Genomic DNA, 13,263 nt, shown 5'->3' with positions numbered 1-13,263 from the left:
ATTGAGTCGGTCCAACTCAATTTTAATAAATACAGTCTAGATAAAACGTAAGACTTATACAATGAAATGCAATTGGGTTGACCCAACTCGATTTTGTCAAATTAAATGTATGTTTATGTGTGATCTTTATGCTTGCCAAACTCAAAATGAAACACTGGAAATTGTGTGGAAATCTTTTTTATTTTTCCACTATAGAGAATTATTTAAACAAACTAGCTTAAACTATCTGTGGCATTATAAAAGTACACATCAACAATAAAATTAACATTTCTGAAGCCTAATGACTTCCTAGACTTGATTAACCAACTATAAATACATGTATTGTCTTTACTTAGTCTTTAGTCTATCAGCATGTAAAGTACTTAAAGTCAGATATATGAAAAACATCAAAAAATAACATAGATGCACATAAAATCTTCCCTTGGCTATTTGATGCAACAGGTGTTTTTACATTGATATAGAAATCCTCATCAATCCTCAATTCATGCAAATATCCCAAGAAATGAGCATGTCATGCAAACAGCTTAATTTAAAGATGCTGAATCTTTGTAGTCATCTTATGTCCATCCAAGTTCATTATGATTTTTTGGATAAACTCCTAAAAAAATGTGTTCTTGAGGTTGTCAGGAAAGCTTTGGTCAAGAGCATAAATTAGACTGTACAGCATGATGAATGCAAAAATCACACAGTCTAGGTTACTCAAAACCTTGATGCCCTCGATCACTATTCCTACATCATCTGGTTTTGTAGAACCTTCTCCTAGGATTGTGTAAATCCCCATGACTGTGCTTGCAATGCCACTTACTGCATCCTCAATGGCTGAGGCCTAGACAAAACACAGAACATTACATGACATAAGGTTACGTTTGATACAACAAATAACTCCAATTTTGATTAGAGCACCACTTATTGCTCAAAATATATTATGTTTTGTTTCAACATTATGCAGCACCACTTCATAAACGATAAGTGTATGTGATTTCCCCACTAAAGGAGTAGTTCACCTTCAAAATGAAAATTCTGTCATGATTTACTCACCTTCTTCCCATTTCAAACCTGTATGACTTTCTATCTTCTGCAGAACACAAAATGGGGGGTCAATGGGGACCCACGGTTTTCTGTTACCAACATTCTTCAAAATTGCTTCTTTTGTGTTCTGCAGAAGAAGAAAAATCATACACGTTTAAAATGTCAAGAAGGTGAGTAAATGATGACAGAATTTTCATTTTCGAGGTGAACTACTCATTTAAAGAAAAATGATGTTATGAATTACTCACCCTCAAGTCGTTCGACAAGCCTAGGACATGGTGACATTTGATGAAGCCCAGGAGCTTTCTTTGCACTGCCACATTCACAATCCTGAAAGAAGAATAAAAAGTATTATTTAGATTTCATATTAAAAATTAGATATTTAAAATAAGTAAATCAGATTGTTTGAGCAAATATGACTTACTATCACTAGAAGGCTGATGTTCAGTTCGTGATTTTCTTAAATCTGTGAAAGAGATGTATATTAAGTTTGGGAACAATAAATACAACTTTTAGATCTGGTTCATCATGCAATTCTGTAAAATTTCAGTCTTTGTCAATGAAATTTGCCCTTTGTATTACAACTGGGGCACTTTTCTGGGCACAAACTCAGGCACTAGTGTACATTCCTATGCATACATAGTGTTTCACAGATATTTCACCAACTGATGTATTCCAGTGCTTCCGCTAGGATTTTGTGGAACTGTGGCGCTGGATGACGCGTCATCACGTAGTTTTACTGTTGCAACTTCAGACCCACCCCTTTCGCCTCTACTATCTGAACGGTCTGTAATCTAATACAGATTATTGCATAATAAAGATGTTCTTACATAGTTTCCGTTTCTGTTGCCAGTACTGATTTATAACCGTCTGACAAAATCACTAAACACATCTTAAAACGTGGGGATTTTGGCTAACGTTATAGGCTATTCTTTCACACAGTTCACAGCCTCTAAACCTGTGCTTATATTAACAGACGATCCGTGTTCATGTTTATATAGCCAAACAATCGATAACAGTGACATGTTTTAAAAACGCCGTTTTGTACTCTATTATTCACGTGTCCGCCACCGTAAGGTGAACTGAATGTGGTAATACGCCCTTTTCACAATGACGTCACTTAACTTCCGCCTTTTTACAAAGCAGTGTATCATAACATCCGTCTTGCAACAAACAAGAAGAAGAAGAAGAAGAACTTCCGTTTTGCCGTCGCTCTGGAATTTAACAATAGTGAAAAAAACACTGACAGAACACGTATTCAAGTACTTATCCTAGCACCTTCGCTAACACAAAAAGAAAACAAAACACTTACCTTCATAATCAAACAGGTACTGTTCAACGAAGAATTTGTATCCTTTCTCTAGCTTTGATCTTGTCGTTAGCGAAAATTTTTCTGCAAGACGTTGTACATCATCTAGACGTATTTGTGGCAGATGTGCAAGCCACTTGGTAAACTATTCTGAGGCGCTAGCGGAAGTAACTTCTTCTTCTTGAGTTTTACTGGCGGGTGGCAAACCAGCTTATAGGTGCATTACCCCCTTATGAACTGGAGTGCTAGCGGAAGTAATGATACACTGCTTCGCGGCAGAACGGATGATGCGTGACGTCATGTGAAAAGGGCGTATTCTCCCTACCGCTCACGGCACAGAGTAGACGCCGAGAAAGAGATCCGTGCGGCGGGAAAGCGAGACCTCGGACTCGCGGGGTAGTACTAACGTTACTGACGACAATTTCCCACTAGATGTAAGATGAGGTTTATCAAAAAACACGCTAGATTTGGTGCTATGCGACGTTTTTAATTTAGGAGGTCATAAAAGGGCGGGAATGCCACAATGTGCATGAAGCAATCGGCAGCGAGACTGAGGAGAACAATTCACCTAACTTATCTTTCAACGCTATTGTATATTTCACTCAAAATTACGACATAGACAGTATTTAGTAGTCAAAAAATCGCATACTTAACAATAACGAATTAAACAGCAAGAGAATCCGTCGTAACTCCTCATCACTCCTCATCCCACAGCAGAAAATGGCGGCCACACATTCGAGTTCGTTCCTTGAGTTATTTTGCTCATGCGCAAACAGAGCCCCCAAAACCAAATTAATTTGAATTGGTCATACTAGAATGAATCTCATAGATGACACTATTTATTCATTTTATGTCAGAACAAAGAAATATTTTCATGTATTGCTATAAAAAATTGTTTTTAATAAAGTCAACATAATTTTAATGTTTCTTATGAAAGAGGGGCTTGAATCGTTTTTTTGAGTGTATTATTAATTTGTAGCTTTGGGCCTGCTGATATTGGACATATGTTCTTTTCAGCCAAGTGATTTTTAAATTATCATACACAGGCCCGGATTAAGAACTCAGAGGCCCCTGGGCACAAGTGTGTTATGGACCCCCCCATACACACACATGCGCACAATAAAGTTTTAAATTAGCCTAGGGTACTATGTGTATGAAACACCTCTATGTTTCAGGATTACAGGATTACATTGACAAGTTACAAACTATGATCACAACCTGAAGGACAATATCAACACCTGTACACATCCCCCATCATACAGGATTTACAACAAGATTGCAACAAGGCCTTCCTGGACCAGCAACAACAATATTAAGACCTTTCCCTGCATACTGTAACTCACTGGCATATTCAAGTACACACTACCACCTTAACCTTTTAATTCAGTTCTATCAGATTCTTCCATAATTCAACACAAACATGCCAGATTCACAAAACTGTTCTTAAGAGAAAATATAAGAACTTTCTTCAGATAAATTACAGAAAGTTTTTAAAAATATTCTTAAATGCAATTCTAAAATATTTCCATCTTCATTTTTTCAAAGACTAAACGGGCAGGGCAGTCTTTGTCAATGATTATACTACAAGAGTAATTTGTCCATTTGTTAAACTTTATTTGTGTAACAAGCACCTCTCGACTCACGTTATTATGTAAGCGTGTTACAGTAAACGACATTAACAAGTATTATAAGTATTATTTAGCATATATATTATGACATCTTTTTTTAAAAAACATTTTGCGATGTATGTAAAAGCACTGTGGATTACCAATATTTAGCCTTCATTATTAGATAAAGGCAGTTACTGATCAACATTATATCAATATAAAATAATTCACAATTGGCAAGGAAACACCACCAAATGTAAAAAAACCTCTAATCTTTTAAGATTTAAGACAGCCACGAGGGTATATCAACTCATTATATTTACAACAATAAAATCGTTCTCATTGACATATTTTCAGTTTCTGTTGTCAGTTCATGACGCGACATCATCTAACAACTTAGAATAAAAAGCGGTGATTTCGACTATTTGTTCTTTCACACAGCCTCATGGTAACCATGTGCATATTTACCGACGAACTTTGTTCATATTTATATATCCAAACAGTCGATAACAGTAAGCGGGTTTCCATCACTCTGGTTTTATTCGTATTTTGAAGTTTCGCATCAGACACGAGTGATGGAAACGCCAAATTTCGAATTAAAAACCCTTAATTCGCAAAAAAGTTTTTAAGATCGCTTGAGGTGGTTTTTCATTTTTGCGAAAAAGGGTTAATGCGAATAATAGGAGATGGAAACGCATTTGCCGAATAAATTCCTCCAAAAACTCACGTAACTGCACTATGAGACGGCCGGTGTAACCTGACTAACCAGAGAACTGATCTTGTGACACAGCATCAGAAATGTTGTGATGGTCATTCTTAAACGCCTGAGCAAAGTCGTCAAGTATTTCTGTAATTGCCTCTTAGAACTGTCACGACTGTGTTTCCCGAACAGCAGGCATCCACAAAAGCACCGCATTTATTGTGTTTTCTAATCGTCTGTTTGCGCAAGTATTATTATATATGAAAACTATTATATTCAGTGGCTTCTCTTACTTTTCTTACTGATATTTAGTGCCAGTTTATTAGGAAGTGACTAGTTGACTAGTTGGATGGAAACGGTGCTTATTCGCAAATGTTTTATGCGATATTCCAATTTTGCGCATAAGCTAAATTGGCAACTTTGGATGGAAACCCGGCTAGTGACAGGTTGTTGGAAACGCTGTTTTGTACTCATTTTATTGACGAGTTACCTGTCGTATGGTGCTGCTTCTTCCTGCCGGGAAAGGGAGACCTTGCGCTCGCGGGGCAGCACTGGCGATATTTTCCCACTGAATGAAAGCTAAGGTTTATCCAAGAAGTCGCTAGATTTGTCGCTATGCGCTTCTTCTAAACAAAATCCGATTAAATCAAAAGACAGACTTCCTAATTTAGAAACACGTTTTGTGTGTGCACCTCCATGTGCGCGGGAGAGAGAAGCGCACGGCAGAATGAATATGGCGTAAACGCTGTTATGTGAAAATGTTTTCTCTTGCCTGGGCCCCAAGCGCGCATGGGCCCCTGGGCCTGTGCCCATAATGCCCATTGGATAATCCGGCCCTGATCATACATCATGTGCTCTCGGATGCAACCTTGTTTTGTGACTTTTGCTGTCCCCTCAGTCACATACGCCTTACGGGGCCTTAACACTCATTAACTTCCATTTACTAAAGCTGAAAAGCTTTTTGCTCTCTGGGTTTTAGCTGTGGAGATGTGCCTCGAATGAATAAAACACACTTAGGATATTGATTTAGTAACAATGTTGTTTGCTCTTCAATTTCATTCACTTAACCCAGGAAGATATTTCATTTAAATTGTCTCTCGTTCCGCATCTAGCTATTTAATGTTTTAAAATGATTATATAGGAGATGGCTCTACACATACAGAATCTCGGGGAGTGCTGGGTGAAACTGAAGTTAGTATAACCTGTGGAAATATTATTCAGTTAAAAGTGTGATTTAATTATCAATATAATCAATAGGTGTTTTCTTTCATTAAATCATTAAGCTGTGTGCTTTTGTCATGTGCTTGCTATTTTACTCAGTGGAAAATGACTGTGACAAAAGACAGAGTGTGTGTGAAAAGAGGGGGTGAAGCCATAAATCTAACTAAGTCAGCACACACACACACACACAAAGAGTCACACAGAAAAGAAATGTTATGAATCAATCCACTGCATATGTTTTAAGTATAATCATGAGTTGTGATGTGTTTTAATGAATCATAGGATTAAGAAACAACGCTACATAATTAAAAGCATTAGATGATTGAGTGTTTTCTTTTTACTAAAAGAATGTTAAGAATGTTGGTATGTTGTCCAGCCATAAAAACTGTCTCTAGGAAACACTCCCCAAAAAGAAACTGTCTCTAGGGAACATTCCCCAAAACTAGCGACTGACCACAGGATGTAAAACATGTGTTGTGAGAGATGTTGTTTTACAGGAACTAACAAAAAAGGAGGAGTCAGAAGATGAGAACGACGTCAAATACTGAATAAATATGTGTGTTTTTTGAATAATCTGGGTTGTTGGCTTTTGAGAGAGTGTGAAGAGTGACTGACAACCCAAAGCTTTGTTACCCTTTTTACATCTGATAATAAAACTTCTGTTTAATTTTGGAGAACGTCTCCGTGCAAATTTTTGAGCATGCAGGACTGACCATTAAGTCCAACAAACCTTACTGAGTGTCATGGTGTGCATTATAGCTGACACCCACATGAAAACTTTAGAGCTGGTTTTGTGACTGTAAGTCATTCCCTTTAAATGCTACTGAAGTTAGAACAGTGTTTATTAATGTGTAGCCTATGTAACTTTGGAGACGGTCCCTAAATTCAGACTATCCCCAGCTAATACAGTTAAGCCCATTGCACAATGAGTCCGAAATTTGCGTCCGAAATTTCCGCACGTTAAAAAATAAATACGACCTCACGTTGTGTCAATCACATTTACACACTGCCTCCGATATTTTCGTCCGTCATAAAAAAATTCGGACCGGGTTTGATTTTCTGCGTTTTCGCATCCGTATCAAGCATTTTGAGTGGCCTTTTTTTAACAATTCAGAGACACCGTACAAACGAGAGCCAAATACGAAAAAACGCATACGAAAATTTCGGACTGTATGTGCAAAGACCTTTACGTTGTGACGATGTACCTGGACCGGACCATATGCGTTGCCACGACATACCATAATAACGTTCCAGCGACGTAACTTTGTGATTCCCATAGTCGTCCTGATGACGTAACATTGGACGTTGTTGGGACATGGTGATTACCTCCTGAAAGACATACCTGGAACGTACCATATTCGTCGCAGCGACGTACCAAATAACGTTTCTGGGACGTGATGAGCACGTCCTAACGACCAAACGGTCACGTTGTTAAAATCTTTTTTTTATTATTTAATTTAAAATTATTTAAAATTATTTTATTTAAAATCTTCTTTTTATTATTTAATTTAAAATTTATCATCCCTCACATGGAGGATTAAATTAATTTGTGATTTAATCTGTGCAGTAAAGATTACATTTTAAGCATAATTGGAGTAATTTTATATTCAAATATGTATAAAGCACAGTATAACGATTATAAAACTCAACACAGCAATGTACATCACAATCAGATATTTTATTTATACTGTAGTACATGACATAAATAATCCAAGACTTCAACACAATATAGAGGATTTAAAGCAGATATTTATTGACAGAGATGAATAAACATTGTGTTTAGGCTTAACATTATATTCTTGTCTTACCATATAAGTTTAGCAGGTTGTCCGTTTAAAGGAAACAACAATAAAAAGCTTCTTTAGTCACACTCACAAACATCAGGGGCTCGACCTGATTTTGCCAAGTGGTTGATGTCCTCTGGGCAACATATTTATAAATAAAACCTAAACCCACACCAAACCCCAACCCTAACCATAACTTACCCCTAAAATCAGAGGGAAATGATAAGTGAAAAACAATGGTCAAGAAGCACCTAATCCTGGTTGGAAGATTAAACTTAAAATAAACTGTAAATTTATTTCTGAAATCTGATTGGTTGATTTAAATGTTGTCCCAGGGTCAACATGATGTTGCCATAAAGACATCAACCACTTGGCAAAAACAGGAGAGCCAACATCAGGGTCCGTTCATTTAAACGTGCCAAATCGATCGAAAATCACTAAAATATGTGTTTACTCTCACATCTGCAAGGTATAAAGTAAAGAAAGAATATTAATAAACCGCTAAAGTAAAATCAGGCAGTGAGGTAAAAAGAAATGACCGTTAACGTTTAAATGAAGAGATCGCGCGGCTCTTTGCAGAACAAAGGCGTGCGTGCTGGAGATGTGCAGGCACATATCAGAGGCGCGCGAACAAAATAAATAGTTGTAATTGTGGTATCGAATTAAACTCCAGTTTAATAGCTGTCAGAAGTCAGATTAATAGCATTCGTCTTGACATTATAACAGATTTTACACTGATCATACATTTTCCATACAATAACATAATACACAGAAATGACCAGATTCATTAATCAAATGACCAGTGTCGAGGTCATCTGAAGACGAGTACATTACGTCGCTACAACATTCTCAACTGGATCAATTCACGACGTTATTTGAGGACGTGGCTCAGACATTTCTGGAACGTAAGCAAAAATGACCAGTGTCCAGGTTTTCTGAAGACCAGTACATCACATCGCTACAAGGTTCTCTATGGGATTAATTCACAACGTTATTTGAGGACGTGGCTAGGACGTTTCTGGAAGGTAAGCAAAAATTCGAAAAAATGGAACGTTGCCAAGACGTCCTCAGAACGTGGTTACAAAGTAATGTCACGGTGACCAAATGAAGACGAACTGGCGACGTTGTCAGAACGTACTGTGTTCGCTGGGTCGAACGTCAAACCAACTTTATGCCAGTGGATAAATACTGAATTTATAAATCTGTACTTGCATAATTTGGCAAAACTAAATAAGACTTTGAAATAGTACAAAAACACATGCCTTCTTGTTCTTTTCTTCGCGTTGTTGGCGTTTTTTCCGCTACAGACGGATAGCTCTGTTTTAAAGCCATGGCCACGTGTAAACATGCATCATCAAATCACGCGTATGTCATCACATGTCAAAGTAATCAAATAAATTAAGTATTAATATTAAGTATTAATCCGCAAGTTATACAAATAGCGTCTTGTTTACGTTACAGTGTTTTTGATTCGGTACTCAAGGGGGCCCCCTGGTGGTGCAGAGGCCCTACGCAACCTGCGTAGCCTGCGTATAGTAAGTAAATTATTAGTAATAAAAATAATCAGTAAAGGTATACGAGCAAGAGAAGATATTTTGAAGAATGTTTGTCACCGAACAATGATGGTATCCATTGACTTGCATTGGTTTTGTGTACATTCACGTGAATGGGTGCCGCCATTATTCGGTATATTCTTTTAAAAATCTTCTTTTGTGTTCTGCAGAAGAAAGAAAGTCATTGGAATGACAAAAAAACAAAGAGGCAGTTTTTATATATAGGACTCTTTTACTGCGTTGGTTGCGTGCGCATAATGTACATAATGTCAGCAATGACAACCACTTTCCCAGATAGCACATGTACGTCTGTAGGATGTCTGCATGAGATCTGGAGATCTGGAAAACATCTGATAAACATCTTAGAAAGGGCAGTTTTTCTAAATCATGAACATCTGACAGCAGACATATTAGAGACAATGAGCAAACAATCAGCATTTGGCAGACGCTTTTATCCAAAGCGACTTACATTGCATTATACCATACATTTGTATCTGATTATGTGTAATCCCTGGGATCAAACCCATGACCTTGGAATTGCTAGCGCTGTGCTCTACCACTGAGCGACAGGAAAGAAACATGTCTTGCAGATGTAAATTCAGACATCAAATAGACGCTCACAGATGTACAGTATGTGTGCTATAAGGTAAATTTCAACATCATGTATACATTTTATTGTCCTTCAGATAAAAAACAAATGAAAAAAGCTTTTTCAAGTTAAATATTTCCCCACTGACAGGTCTATATTATAACTGAACTCAACTACAAGGGAGAAATCAAAGCTAGTTCTGTTTCATTTACATAAAAACTGACAACACAGTAAAAAATTATTTGTAGATATTCAAATTTACTTTTAAACCCTCAAATACAATTTTCTTGGGAGGAAACTGTGTGGTAGTATATTATGTTTAGCATGTGTGCTGTGTTTTTTTGAAAATAATCACAGCGAATTATATCTTCAAAATAATTGATATGTATTACGATATAGACTTGTGCCTTCTTATGAATCATGCACAGTCCCAATAATAAACGATCATGCTTTTGCCTCGAAAGTAAAAAAAGCCATTAAAAGCATATCCATAGTTTCTGCCTTAGCCTAAGGTGATACATTTCTCGGGCACAGGCAGGTGAAGAGAAGAAATTGGTGTGAAGCGCAGCATCACAACAAATGCGGAAAATAAGACACCTAGGGTGTCTTCATCAAGCATTTACAACAGGGAAGACTTGTGACTGTTACAACCCAATTTATTTTCGCACTTTAAATGCAATCTCCTACCATTCACAAGGACAAGATTGTGTCCGCAGATTTTGACAGTAAAATATTTATATCTAAATATCATTTATCACAGAAGCAACAGCTCAAAGTAAACTGGAACGCTATCTGTATGTAAACAAAGTATAAATAATAAATGGCAGAACACTTGAGCACAGTGACAGACCTATAAGAAGATCCTACAGATTCACTTCACTATATAGAGACTGGCAGACACAGACAGACCAAGGCTACCAAAAGACTGTTCCTCCACTGTACACAAAATGAAACATTTACATTTATGCATTTGGCAGACGCTTTTATCCAAAGCGACTTACATTGCATTATACCATACATTTGATTCTAAGTATGTGAAACATTTGAACAACATTCCCTAATTACTTACAAATTAAGGAAACATTTCTCCCTCAATTCACAACACCATATATACAGTATACTAAGAAGCAAAAAATGTGTATCACCTGTCACCTGTATGTGACAGATTTTCCTCAAGATATCAGATTATAAATGTAACAGCCCTGCTGATAAAAACAAAAGAAACCATCACAGAAATTAATGGTTTCTGTTAAAATACCATTGTGAACCATTAGCTTTATTAAGTGTTAAAAAATTCAGCTTTTGTGCGCACTGTGCAGTCTAAAATTGCACTGTGCAGGAACTACAGTAATGAGTCTGCGTGGCCGCTTATGCGCGCAGCTTCAGACGGAACATTGCCCTCCGTCAATTTCGTATAACACTATCGAGTTGTTTTGGCTTAACGAAGTGCTCAGCAATGTAAAGAGGATCTGTCATATCTCTTATATATTACTTCTTTTTTTTATCTAAAAAATACCCATATTTGCTGGCCAAAAATCCTCCTTTTCCCATACAATGTTATACGACCGGAAATTACTCTAATGCTCACCGGCGCCATCTTGTGTAACTAGCGAATTGTTAAAAATATGAAGAATATGGAGGTGTAAAATGAATGTAGGTTGTAGAAGTACAATAATCTGGAATTGGGTCAATGTGATGAGAAATGTTTGATATAATATATACATAACTATGTCTTCAGAGGTGTATAAAGGCCTTACATAATGAAGCGTTATGTTTTTATTAGCTTAGAATGAGCTATTTCTGTCTACATACACAGCGGGTGTCCTTACATGGAATTCGCCATGTTGTTTCTACAGTAGCCCTAAACGGACAAACTGCTCTACAGAGCGCGTTTCATAAATGTTATCTCATTCAGCAAAGAACCGAAAACGTGACGACATCGACATCTTAGTTCTGTGTCAGCCACCGTAGTGCTTCGAAAGGGAGGAGGAGAGGTGGAGTGAGCTGTTGGGTTGCAATTCACAACCTCACCACTAGACGCCGCTAAAATCTCCACATTGCTCCTTTAATGTTGAAATTAGTTTCCATTTGCTCTTAATTTAATCTCATTGACGTCTAGGAGCAATAATTGAGATTTTAAAGAGATTTCATCTGTCATTTTGCTTTCTTATGTGAAAAAAATTTCAAGGTCCTTCTGCTACAGCATCTTGTGTGAAAAAATAACATCAAAGGTGTCACGTAGGCACCCCGTAGCCTTCCCCGGATCCAGCCCTCCTTGTGTTCGTGTAAGGTATACTATATCCATCCTTCTGAAGATTCTGAGCTGTCCTTTAATGTTAAATTTAGAGAAATACATGCCTGCAGGGAACGCAAAGAGCAAAACATTTTAACAAGCACAGAGAAGCGCTGGCTGAAACGAAACAGCCTTGTTGTGATCAGCGAGCGAAATGGACAACAAGAAGGGTTCATTAATCCTGATTCATGCGATGCAGTGAAAAGACGGTGGAGGGTTATGAGGTGTATGTTGATGTCTGATGTAGGTCAAAATGTGACAAAAACATGAAAGGAAACTCAAGACATATACAAGTGCTATATATGTGAATAGTAGAAAAAAATCTCTCTAAGTGTCAATAACTGATGTGACCGATTACAAACATATGAAGCTATCAAGTAGATCAGAATCAGAAAGGGTTCTTGTTTATCAAGTGTTCTTGACAGAAGAAAAGAAGCACATCAGAATTGATTATACTTTGTTGAAGCATTGCATTTATAGAGTTTACATCAGCATACCTAAACAAAAGTGTCTAAACAAAGTGTTATGTGTACTCAGTGCGCACATGAACAGAAGATCATAGGTCGAACTATTATGTAACAACAACACGTTCTTTTGTCTAACTTTTGAATATTAGTCATTTGCAGCGATTAAGCCGTAATTCTGGATGCAACTGCATAATGAACGTTGAATAACTTATTAAATGCCAGACACAACAGGTATTACATCACCGGTGTGACCAAACCCTAAAAGCACACTTCATACCCGCAATTATGAAGACAAGCTACTGTATTCATCAATTTACTGTATTCTCCTAGTTCGGCAATATACAGTACTTTTAAACCTCTGACGCTTAGCCATCCTGGCTTATGTGCTATATTAAACCTACAGTGACAAGTATGACAAATATAAGAGGCTGCCAGGCTTTCAGTTTTTTAATTGAAATGCTTAGTTTCGAAAGAAAATTCTCAAAGGACACATAAGTTCACATGTTATGTAGTCGAGAGAAAACGTTCTGAACCATGCCATAACAGGAACAAATTGATCAGTCTTTTATTACATTATCGAACATTGACTTTGGGCGAAGTACAGTATACTGTGGGGAAAGTGTTGGCATGGTTACCAGCTGCAAGACCACAGCATCTTCTATAACCACATTATGGGCTCTCTGGACCGTAGTCAAATGACAGGAGGCTTTT

At 37.2% G+C, this 13,263-nt stretch overlaps 1 long non-coding RNA gene across 1 annotated transcript; it reads right to left on the bottom strand.

Moving 5' to 3' along the window:
* Window positions 1-1,045: 1,045 nt before the first annotated feature.
* LOC130554707 (uncharacterized) lies at window positions 1,046-1,495 on the bottom strand. The gene is made up of 3 exons (XR_008963013.1): window positions 1,454-1,495; window positions 1,278-1,359; window positions 1,046-1,156 (listed from the first exon to the last, which is right to left on the bottom strand). It is a non-coding gene; the product is annotated as an uncharacterized LOC130554707 (long non-coding RNA).
* Between the last annotated feature and the right edge of the window lie 11,768 nt (window positions 1,496-13,263).

The sequence above is a fragment of the Triplophysa rosa genome, linkage group LG5, assembly GCF_024868665.1.
Source record: "Triplophysa rosa linkage group LG5, Trosa_1v2, whole genome shotgun sequence".
NCBI classification, from domain to species: domain Eukaryota; kingdom Metazoa; phylum Chordata; class Actinopteri; order Cypriniformes; family Nemacheilidae; genus Triplophysa; species Triplophysa rosa.
This window is presented reverse-complemented; position numbering and strand designations above follow the sequence as displayed.